Genomic DNA, 10,932 nt, shown 5'->3' on the forward strand with positions numbered 1-10,932 from the left:
CTGCGGCTATCCCCATTTCAAACAAGCATGATGTTTTGGAAAATCTAGGGGGTGATGGATTCTCAGGGGAATGTAGCATGAACAGGCAGGTTTCTGTTATTGAGACTGGCTTTAATGCAATGAGGGGTACATTGGGTTCCAAGAGATCGATTGTGTTAGGGGACTCTGTAGTCTGAGACACAGACAGACGTTCCTGTGGCCAGCAGTGAAAAATCAGAATGGTGCATTGCTTCCCTGGTGCCAGGATCAAGGATGTCTCAGGGTGCAGAATGTTCTCAAGGGGAAGAGGACCCAATAGAAAGTCATTGTACACATTGGAACCAAAACCATAGGAAGGGAAATGGATGTGATTCTGAAGGGAGAATATAAAGAGTTAGGCAGGAATTTAAAAAGGAGGTCCTCGAGAGTAGTAATATCCAGATTACTCCCAGTGCTGCGAGCTAGTGAAGGCAGGAAGAGGATGATACAGCAGATGAATGCATGGCTGAGGAGCTGGTGTATGAGAGAATTATTCACATTTTTGGATCATTGGAATCTTGCCTGGGGCAGGAGTGAACTGCACAAGAAGGAAGGATTGCACCTGAATTCGAAGGCGATTAATATACAGGCAGGGAGATTTGTGAGAGCTGCTCAGGAGGATTTAAACTATTGAGGTGGGGATGGGACCCAGGGAGATAATGAGGAAGGTGATCAATCTGAGACTGGTACAGTTGAGAAAAGGAGCAAGCCAAACAGTCAGGGCAGGCAGGGACAAAGCAGAGAACAAGGTAGGACTGATAAATTAAATTTATCTCAATGCAATGGGCCTAACAGGGAAGGCAGATGAACTCAGGGGATGGGTAGGAACATGGGACTGGGATATCATAACAATTACAGAAACATGGCTCAGGGATGGGCAGGACTGGCAGCTTAATGTTCCAGGATACAAATGCTACAAGAAGGACAAAGAGAAGCAAGAGAGATGGGGAAACGGCATTTTTGCAGCTGTACTGAAGGAGGATATTCCTGGAAATACATCCAGGGAAGTTATTTGGATGGAACTGAGAAATAAGAAACGGATGATCACCTTATTGGGATTGTATTATAGACCACCTAATAGTCAGAGGGACATTGAGAAGCAAACTTGTAAGGAGATCTCTGTTATCCGTAAGAATAATAGGGTGGTTATGATAGGAGATTTTATCTTTCCAAGCATAGTGTTAAGTGTGTAGATGGAGAGCATGTACAAGAAAAGATTCTGATTCAGTATGTGGATGTACAGAGAAGCAAAGCCTGACCTCCTCTTGGGAAATAAGGCAGGGCAGGTGACTGAAGTTTCAATGGGGAACCACTTTGGGACCAGCGACCATAATTCTATTAGTTTTAAAATAGTGATGGAAAAAGATGGACTAGATCTAAAAATTGAACTTCTAATTTGGAAAAAGGCCAATTTTGACAGTATTAGGCAAGAACTTTGAAAAGCTGATTGGGGGCAGATGTTCACAGGTAAAGGGATGGCTGGAAAATGTGAAGCCTTCAGAAATGAGATAACGAGAGTCCAGAGACAGTATATTCATGTCAGGATAAAAGGGAAGGCTGGTAGGTATAAAGAATGCTGGATGACGAGAGAAATTGAGAGTTTGGTTAATGGGAGATTGGTTAGCAAGTTTAGATCTTATGGAATACAGGGAGAACTAGCAATTTGGATACAGAACTGGCTCAAAGGTAAAAGACAGAGGGTGGTGGTGGAGGATTGTTTCTCAGACTGGTGACCTGTGACCAATGGAGTGCCACAAGGATCGATGCTGCATCCACTACTTTTCATCATTTATATAAATGCTTTGGACGTGAGCTTAAGAGGGAAAGTTTGTAAGTTTGTAGGTGACACCAAAATTGGAGGTGTAGTGAACAGTGAAGAAGGTGACCTTGGATTACAATGGGATCTTGATCAGATGGGCCAATGGGTTGAGGATTGGCAGATGGAGTTTAATTTAGATAAATGCAAGATGCTGCATTTTGGGAAAGCAAATCTTAGCAGGACTTATACACTTAATGATAAGGTCCAAGGGAATGTTGCTAAACAAACAGACCTTGAAGTGCAGGTTGATAGCTCCTTGAAACTGGAGTCGCAGGTAGATAGGATAGTGAAGAAGGCATTTGGTATGCTTTCCTTTATTGGTCAGAGTATTGAGTTGGGAGGTCATGTTGCAGCTGTACAGGACATTGGTTAGGCCACTGTTGGAATATTATGTGCAATTCTGGTCTCCTTCCTATCGGAAGGACATTATGAAACTTGAAAGGGTTCATAAAAGATTGACAAGGATGTTGCCAGGGTTGGAAGATTTGAGCTATAGAGAGAGGTTGAATAAGCTGGGGCTGTTTTCCCTGGAGCATTGGGGTCTGAGGGGTGACCTTACTGAGGTTTATAAAATCATAAGGGGCATGGATTGGGTAAATGGATATGGTCTTTTCCCTGGGGTGGGTTAGTCCAGAACTAGAGGGCATAGGTTTAGAGTGAGAGGGGAAAGATATAAAAGGGACCTAAGGGGCAACTTTTTCATGCAGAGGGTGGTGCATGTGTGGAATGGGCTGCCAGAGGAATTGGTGGAGGCTAGTACAATTGCAACATTTAAAAGGCATCTCGATGGCTATGTGAATAGGAAGGGTTTGGAGGGATATGGGCCGGGTGCTGGCAGGTGGGACTAGATTGGGTTGGGATATCTGGTCGGCATGGACAAGTTGGACCAAAGGATTTGTTTCTGTGCTGTACCTCTCTCTGACTCTATAACTTGAGTTATTCCTATCATTCGACAAGTTACATCTTGTGCAAATCAAAAGCCTTTTGTTACTAGTCAGTAGTAGGTTATACCCTACTACAGTCAATTGGATATGTTGTTCTGTCTGGCATAAAGAGGATTATTAGTTTCCGCTCTTCCCCAAATACAAGCTACCAATGAACAAGCTAACAAGCTACCACAACATAGGACCTGGTAATGAGCAGTTGGGATCATTATATAAACACCTCAAGTTAACAATGGTGAAAAATATCCATACAACAAAAGAAAACTGTTTTCAAAAGAAAAGTAAGTTCAATACTTCATAGAATCCCTACAGTGTGGAAACAAGCCATTCGACCCAACAAGTTCACTTTGACCCTCTGAACAGTAACCCACCCAGACCATTCTGCTGCCCTATTTCTTTACATTTCCCTGACTAATGCTCCTAACCTACACATCCCTAAGTTGGCATGGCCAGTATTACCTAACCTGCACATCTTTGGACTGTGGGAGGAAACCAGTGCACCCGGAGGAAACCTACGCAGACACAGGGAGAATGTGCAAACTCCACACAGTCTGAGGCTGGAATCAAACCTGGGTGTCTGACACTGTGAGGCAGTTGCTAACCACTGAGCCACTTGAAGAACATTGTTCCTTTATGAAGTCTAAGACAGTCAGCAGCTGGACATGTGCAAATGGAGAAGCAGTCAACAGAATATTTGGAAGTAACAGAAGGGTGAAAGCAGTAGTCCAGAAAAAAAAATCTCCTCAGAGCTATTAAAGATAAGGGTAAAACAGTGTTACTTTAGAAGAGCATAAAAAGTAATCACACTGGGAAGATAAGTAGTCCTTGCAGAAGAAGAATCTATGGGTGTGGTTCAGAACTCAATAAGTAAAATTATAAATCCATCTGAGCGAGAACCTTTAAAATAATTATGTAAAGGCCCAGACTGGAGTTGGTATCATAAGTAGTTTTCTAATCTCAGATACTTTCCCTCACCCATTGTAAGCTACCATCAACTTTCTTTTCACAAAATCTCGCAACAAAGAGTTTTGATTTCCATCTTGACTTGAGCACCAATCTACCCTTAATTAAAGTCAAAAATGATATTTTCCCTAAAGATCTATACATGGTTCACAGAAAGATTGTTCTCCAACGATTTGTGCTAACACAACTAAAGTCACTCAATTCAAATCTTACGTTTTCAACCATAGTCAAATAATCAGTGGCCTTTTTTACCCAATACCATGTAATTAGCTCTAGAATGTCCAAAGATACAGTTATTGTCTTACAGAACAGAGTCAAAACCTTCAGTCCAACTTATCCATGCTGACTAAGTTTCTCAAACTAAAGTAGCTCCATTTGCCTGTGATTAGCCTAAATCACACTAATCCTTTCCTATTCATGTACCTGTCTGAACCTTTCAAATGTTATAACTGTATATGAATCTATATATCCCTATACCTGGTTCTTCCTTCACTACAGTCGGTTCAGATATAACATGATAGTTCCATTCTTGTGTGATCTTACATTATAAGAAAATCATGTAATTGCCACATTCATGTAAACAAATGGGGCCAGAATTGCATTACAGCCAATACAAGTCAAGAAAGTTTGTGTTCTCCAAATAACAGTCTGAAGTCTTCAATCACACTAAAGCTAATTCGTGTTGAAGAAACAGCATTATAACAGAACTGACTATAGTAACTTCACACACAGGCATGTACTCTGATGACAGCCACATTTAAATCTTCATCACCCATGTTGACCTCCACTGCCTTTCAATTTTCAGACTGTCCAAAACTTAATCTTTGATCAGCAGCAATTTCCTTCGGTTAAACTCTGAGAAGATGAAGTTAACATTTAAGGCTCCATCACCTGTGCTGAAGTATATATAATTTTACTTTCAAAATTTCAGATTCTAATTTTTAGATCATGCCCTCGATCCTAGACTCCATAACTGGTGAAAACAGTTCATTATAATCTACCCTATCAGTCATAGAGTCATAGAGATGTACAGCACGTAAACAGCCCCTTTGGTCCAATTTGTCCATGCTAACTATATCCTAAATTAATCTAGTCCCATCTGCCGGCATTTGGCCCATATCTCTCTAAACCCTTCCTATTCATATACCCTTCCTGATGTCTTTTAAATGCTGAAAATCACAACATCAGGTTAGAGCCCAACAGATTTATTTGAAAATATAAGCTTTCAGAGCACTGCTTCTTCATCGGTAGCTAGATCAGTTGTTGGACTGTAATCTGGTGTTATGTGATTTTTAACACTGCAGATCTCAGTCCAACACCCGCACATCCACATAATGGCTTTTAAATGTTGCAATTGTACCAGCCTCCACCACTTTCTCTGGCAGCTCATTCTATACATACAACACTCACTGCGTGACAAGGTTGACCTTTAGGTCCCTTTTACATCTTTCCCCTCTCAGCTTAAACCTATACCCTCTAGATCTGGACTCCCCCACTCGAGGGCAAAGAGCTTGTCTATTTACCCTTTCCATGCCCATCATGATCTTATAAGCCTCTATAAGGTCACTCCTCAGCCTCTGATGCACCGGGAAAATAGCCCCAGCCTATTCAGCCTCACCCTATAGCTCAAATCCTCCAACTTGGCAACATCCTTGAAAATCTTTTCTGAACCATTTCAAGTTTCACAACATCCTTCCAGTGGAAGAGAGACCATTATTGCATACAATATTCCAGAAGTGGCCTAACCAATGTCCTCTACAGCCCCAACATGACTTGCCAAATCCTCTACTCATTACTCTGACCAATAAAGGAATACATACCAAATGCCTTCTTCACTATCCTATCTCCCTGCAACTCCATTTTCAGGAACTATGAACCTGCACTCCAAGGTCTCTTTGTTCAGCAATACCCATCAGGACCTTACCATTAAGTGTATAAGTCCTGCCCTGATTTGCCTTTCTAAAATACAGAACCTTGCATTTATCGAAATTAAAATCCATCTGCCACTCCTCGGCCCATTGACCCATCTGATCAAGATCCTGTTGCACTCTGAGGTAACCTTCTTCGCTGTCCAGTACACCTCTAATTTTGGTGTAATCTGCAAACTTACTAACCATACCTCCTATGTTTACATCCACATCATTTAGATAAATAACAAAAAGCAGTGGACTCAGCACCGATTCTTGTGGCACACCGCTGGTCACAGAACTCCAGTCTGAAAGGCAATCCTCCACCATCACTCTGTCTTTTCCTTTGAACTAGTTCTGTATCCAAATGGTTAGCTCTCCCAAATGGTTTGGGCGGCACAGTGGCTCAGTGGTTAGCACGGCTGCCTCACAGCGCCACAGACCCAGGTTCAATTCCTGCCTTGCATCTGTCTGTGTGGAGTTTGCACATTCTCCCCGTGTCTGCGTGGGTTTCCTCCCACAGTCCAAAGATGTGCTGGTTAAGTGAATTGGCCACGCTAAATTGCCCATAGTGTTAGGTGAAGGGATAAATGCAGGGGAATGGGTCTGGGTGGGTTGCTCTTCGGAGGGTCTGTGTGTACTTGTTGGGCTGAAGGGCCTGTTTCCACACTGTAAGTAATCTAATCGAATCTTCCACGAGATCTAACCTTGCTGACCAGCCTACTATGAGGAACCTTGTTGAACGCCTTACTGAAGATCAGATGGACCATGTCCACTGCTCTGCCCTCATCAATCCTCTTTGTTACTTCTTCAAAAATCTCAGTTAAGTTAGTGAGACATGATTTCCCATGCACAAAGCCACGTTGGCTATCCCTAATCAGTCCTTGCCTTCCAAATATATGTACAAAGGAACCAAGATGGGCGGGCACTATATCATTCATATAATTGATTACTTGGTTAATCAATTCAATGCCTTTCCTCTGGGGCTCGGAATTTTCTGTAAAGTCTGCTCCCTGTTCAGGAGATAAGGTCGCATCAGAACATGCGCAAGTCCCAATCATCCAACACCGCCCCCAACCCTGTCCAAAACCACCTCCGCCCTCCCCCAATCCCATCCAACACTAACCCCGCTCGCCCCCAAAACCCATCCAACACCGCCCCCAACCCTGTCCAACAATGCCCCCACCCGCTAGACATTTTTCAAGATGTCATCATTAATTTCCCCACATTCCATATCTTCCATGTCCTCCTTCACAGCAAGCACTGTGCAAGATATTTGTTTAGTAACTCCCCCAACTCCTGTGATTCCACATATAGTCTGCCTTGTTGATCTTTGAAGGGCCGTTTTCTCCCCCAGTTGCCCTTTTGTCCTTAATGTATTGGTAAAAACTATTTAGATTATCCTTAACCCTGTTGCCAAAGCTATCTCATGCCCCTGTTTTTCCCTCCTAATTTTCCTCTTAAGTGTACTTCTACTGCCTTTATACTCTTCGAAGGATTCACTCAGTCTATCCTACCTATGCCGCCTTCTTTTCCTTAACCAAACTCTCAACTTCTCTAGTCATCCAGCATTCTCTGTACCTACCAGCCTTTCTTTTCACCCTAACAGGAACATAATGTCTCTGGACTCTCATTCTCTCATCTGTGAAAGGCTTCACATTTTCCATCCATCCCTTTACCTATGAACATCTGCCCCCAAGCAACTTTTAAAAGTTCTTGCCTAATACCGTCAAAATTGTCCTTCCTCCAATTTAGTATTTTAGATTGGTCTATCCCTTTCCATCGTTATTTTAAAACTGATAGAATTATGGTCGCTGCCCCCAAAGTGCATCCCACTGACACCTCAGTCACCTGCCCTGCCTTATTTCCCAAGAGGAGGTTAGGTTTTGCATCTTCTCTAGTAGATACATCCATATACTGAATCAGAAAATTGCCTAACCAATTCCTCTCCATCTAAACCCTTAACACAATGGCAGACCTAGTCTATGTTTGAAAAGTTAAAATCCCTTACCATAACCATCCTATTATTCTTACAGATAACCTGGATCTTGCAAATTTGTTTCTCAATTTCCCGCTGACTATTAGGGGGTCTATAATCCAATCCCAATAAGGTGATCATCCTTTTCTTATTTCTCAGTTCCAACCAAATAACTTCCCTAGAAGTATTCCCAGGAATATCCTCCTTCAGTACACCCGCAATGTTATCCTTAATCAAAAACACCACTCCCCTCATCTCTTGCCCTTCTTTCTATCCTTCCTATAGCATTTGTATCCTGGAACATTAAGCTGCCAGTCTTGTCCATCCCTGAGCTGTGTTTCTGTAATTGCTATGATTTCCCAGTCCCATGTTTCTATCCATGCCCTGAGTTCATCTGCCTTGCCTGTTAGGTCTCTTGCATTGAAATAAATGCAGCTTAATTTATTAGTTCTACCTCATTCTCTGCTTTGTTCCTGCCTGCCCTAACTGTTTGACTTTGTCCTTTTCCCAACTATCTCCCTGAGTCCCCCCTTTACTAGTTTAAATCCTCCCAAGCAGCTCTAGCAAATTTCTCTGCAGTATATTAATCCCCTTCCAATTCAGGTGCCATCCATTGTTCTTATACAAGTCAATGCTACCCAAGAAGAGATTCTAATCACCTAAAAATGCAAAGCCTTCTCTCTTGCACCAAATCCTCAGCCACACATTCATCTACTCCATCCTCCTCTTCCTAACCTCCCTCGCTTGTTGCACTGGGAGTAATACAAATATTACGACCCTCGAGGAAGTCCTTTCTAAATCCCTGCCTAACTTCCTACATTCTCCCTTCAGAATCTTCTAGTCCAGTAACGTACTGCACCTTGGAAATCAATAGCAGCTGTAGAGAATGCTATCAAATGTCAAAACATCAGAATTATCCATCATTATGCTCTTCAAATAAATGCATAGAGGGTGGTATCTCATCACTAAGTCACCCTTTATTTCCTTGTGCACAGTACACTGGATGTAGCCAGCCAGCTCAGTCAGCCCCCTGAACTAAGGAGATTCTAACTCCCCTTTTTAAAAATTTTATTAACAGTACAAGGTACAAACAGTTAATATGAACAGCCATAAACAGCAATTTACTGGGAAAAGCCAGACCCCAAACTCCACTATACAACCAGTTCATGGGGAAATGAGGACGAACCTCGAACTTCGTACGTTATCAAAGAAGGAACAGTCGACACAATCACATGTGGACAGTCCGATATACCAAACAATAAAACAGTGCACATAGCACAAACACCACTGGCAACCCAGTAAACCAACCATACCCCCCACCTTCCAGCCACTCAAAGGCAGCCTGTACCTACACACCTTCTGGATCTCGGTCCACCCCATGCCTCTTCTGGCTCTTGGTCCACCCTAACACAACCTCCGGCCAACTCTAATACAGCCCTTCCTGTTTCCTCAACCCTACAGGACGACAGCAATCATCCGGCCTATCAACCTTCTGGCTTCTCTAGCTGGCCTTCGCGCCTTCCAGCTACTTCTAGGACAGCAACCCCGCCCACCCCCACTCCCCCCGGGGTGAAAGCACTGAGGATGGCCACCCGCTTTCTGGCTCTCAGTCCGCCCTGACACCTTCCTCTAGGACAGACAGTCCTGTTTCCCCACCCACCCCCACAGGACGACAGTGATCATCCAGCCTACCAACCTCCTGGCTTCTCTAGCTGTCCTTCCGCACTTTTCAGCCATTTCTAGGACAGGCAATCCCAGTACCTGCCCAGAGTGACAGCGCTAAGCATGATCTACCTGCCTTCTGGCTCTCGGTCTGCTACTATATACCATCTGGCTCTCGCCCACCACGATGTGCATCCAGCCCATGGAATGCCCTGACATTCATCTAGGACATGTCTAGAATAGTCCACTCCCTGGGACGAGTGGAGTCCGCACAGGAGAGCCAAAGCTTTCCGGATCTCGGCCCACCGCTACACAACTTCTGGCTCTCGGCCGCTCCAACACACCTTCTGATCACCACTAGCATAGCCTGTCCCAAATACCCCTTCTCGTGATGACAGCACTCAGAACAGCCTACCCACCTTCCAGTTCTCAGGTCCACCTACCCAACTTTTCATTCCTGGAAACACAGCAATACCAGGCTGTGAGGACAGAGCAAGCCCTTAAGCCATCTCCCTGCTCCAAAAATCCATTTAATACCAACACTCCCACGTTCAGGAGATATCAGCCATTAAACTGATAAGAACAGAAACTACACATATTCCGAGCCAAAAGGCCGAGGTCCACCTACCCAACCTCCGGCTCTCGGGGTGACAGCTTTCGGGACGATCTATGAGCCTCCCAGCTCACAGCAAGGCCTACCAGACCAAGGGACACACAAGACAGTGCAGGTGTTACACCCAACAAGTAACGAGACAGAACCAATTACCAATAAACAGAGTCCTTTCTGGTACACAGAGTACATTACCATAAACAGTTCTCTGCAGAATGTAGAGTCCATTGCCATAAGCAGTTCGGTTCAGAATGCAGAGTCCATTCCCAGGAACAGCTTGAGGCTGGAATTGAACCCAGGTGGCTGACACTGTAAGGTAGCAGTCCAACCATTGAGCCACCATGCCACCCTAAATAAAAGGTGACTTGGTGACGGGGTACCAGCCTCTGTGGAGTTATTTCAGCTCTCTTGCTAAATTGCAGTCCCAGACAATTTAATTCAGTATATGGAGAGAACCCTCGAAGTGGCTGCGGGGGGGACGAGACTGTCACACACCTCCTTCTGGAATGTGCCTATGCAGAGGAAGTCTGGAGAGGAATGCAGTGGTGCTTGTCGAGGTTCGTCCCGAGCAGCGCCGTGACGCGGGACTCCGTGCTCTACGGCCTGTTCCCCGGGACTCACACCGAGACGAACATTAACTGCGCCTGGAGGATCATCAACTCGGTGAAGGACGCTCTCTGGGCGGTCCGAAACATGTTGATCTTCCAGCTGAAGGAGTTGACCCCGACCGAGTGTTGCAGACTGGCACATTCCAAGGTCCAAGACTACGTGTTGAGGGACGCGCTGAAGCTTGGGGCAGCTGCCGCCAAGGCGCGGTGGGGAAAGACCACCGTGTAAGATCGGCCTGCCGAAAGAAGAACAGGGGGCCCATACAGACGTTTTTTTGGGCTCTGCTGATGCCTCAGCCAAATATATGTATATATACAAGATTGAAAAAATGCACAGGATTGTAAAGGACAAGAATAAAGTCGAATCTGTGTTTGTAAATATGGACATATGTATGGCATGATCCAATGTACAGACCATCAAAT

The 10,932-nt window shown here is 44.3% G+C and overlaps 1 pseudogene; it reads right to left on the reverse strand.

Annotated features, from left to right (window-relative positions):
- Positions 1-9,736: 9,736 nt before the first annotated feature.
- Positions 9,737-9,911, reverse strand: LOC140453510 (U2 spliceosomal RNA; annotated as a pseudogene).
- Positions 9,912-10,932: the final 1,021 nt, after the last annotated feature.

The sequence above is a fragment of the Chiloscyllium punctatum genome, chromosome 2 (assembly GCF_047496795.1).
Source record: "Chiloscyllium punctatum isolate Juve2018m chromosome 2, sChiPun1.3, whole genome shotgun sequence".
In the NCBI taxonomy this organism is placed as follows: domain Eukaryota; kingdom Metazoa; phylum Chordata; class Chondrichthyes; order Orectolobiformes; family Hemiscylliidae; genus Chiloscyllium; species Chiloscyllium punctatum.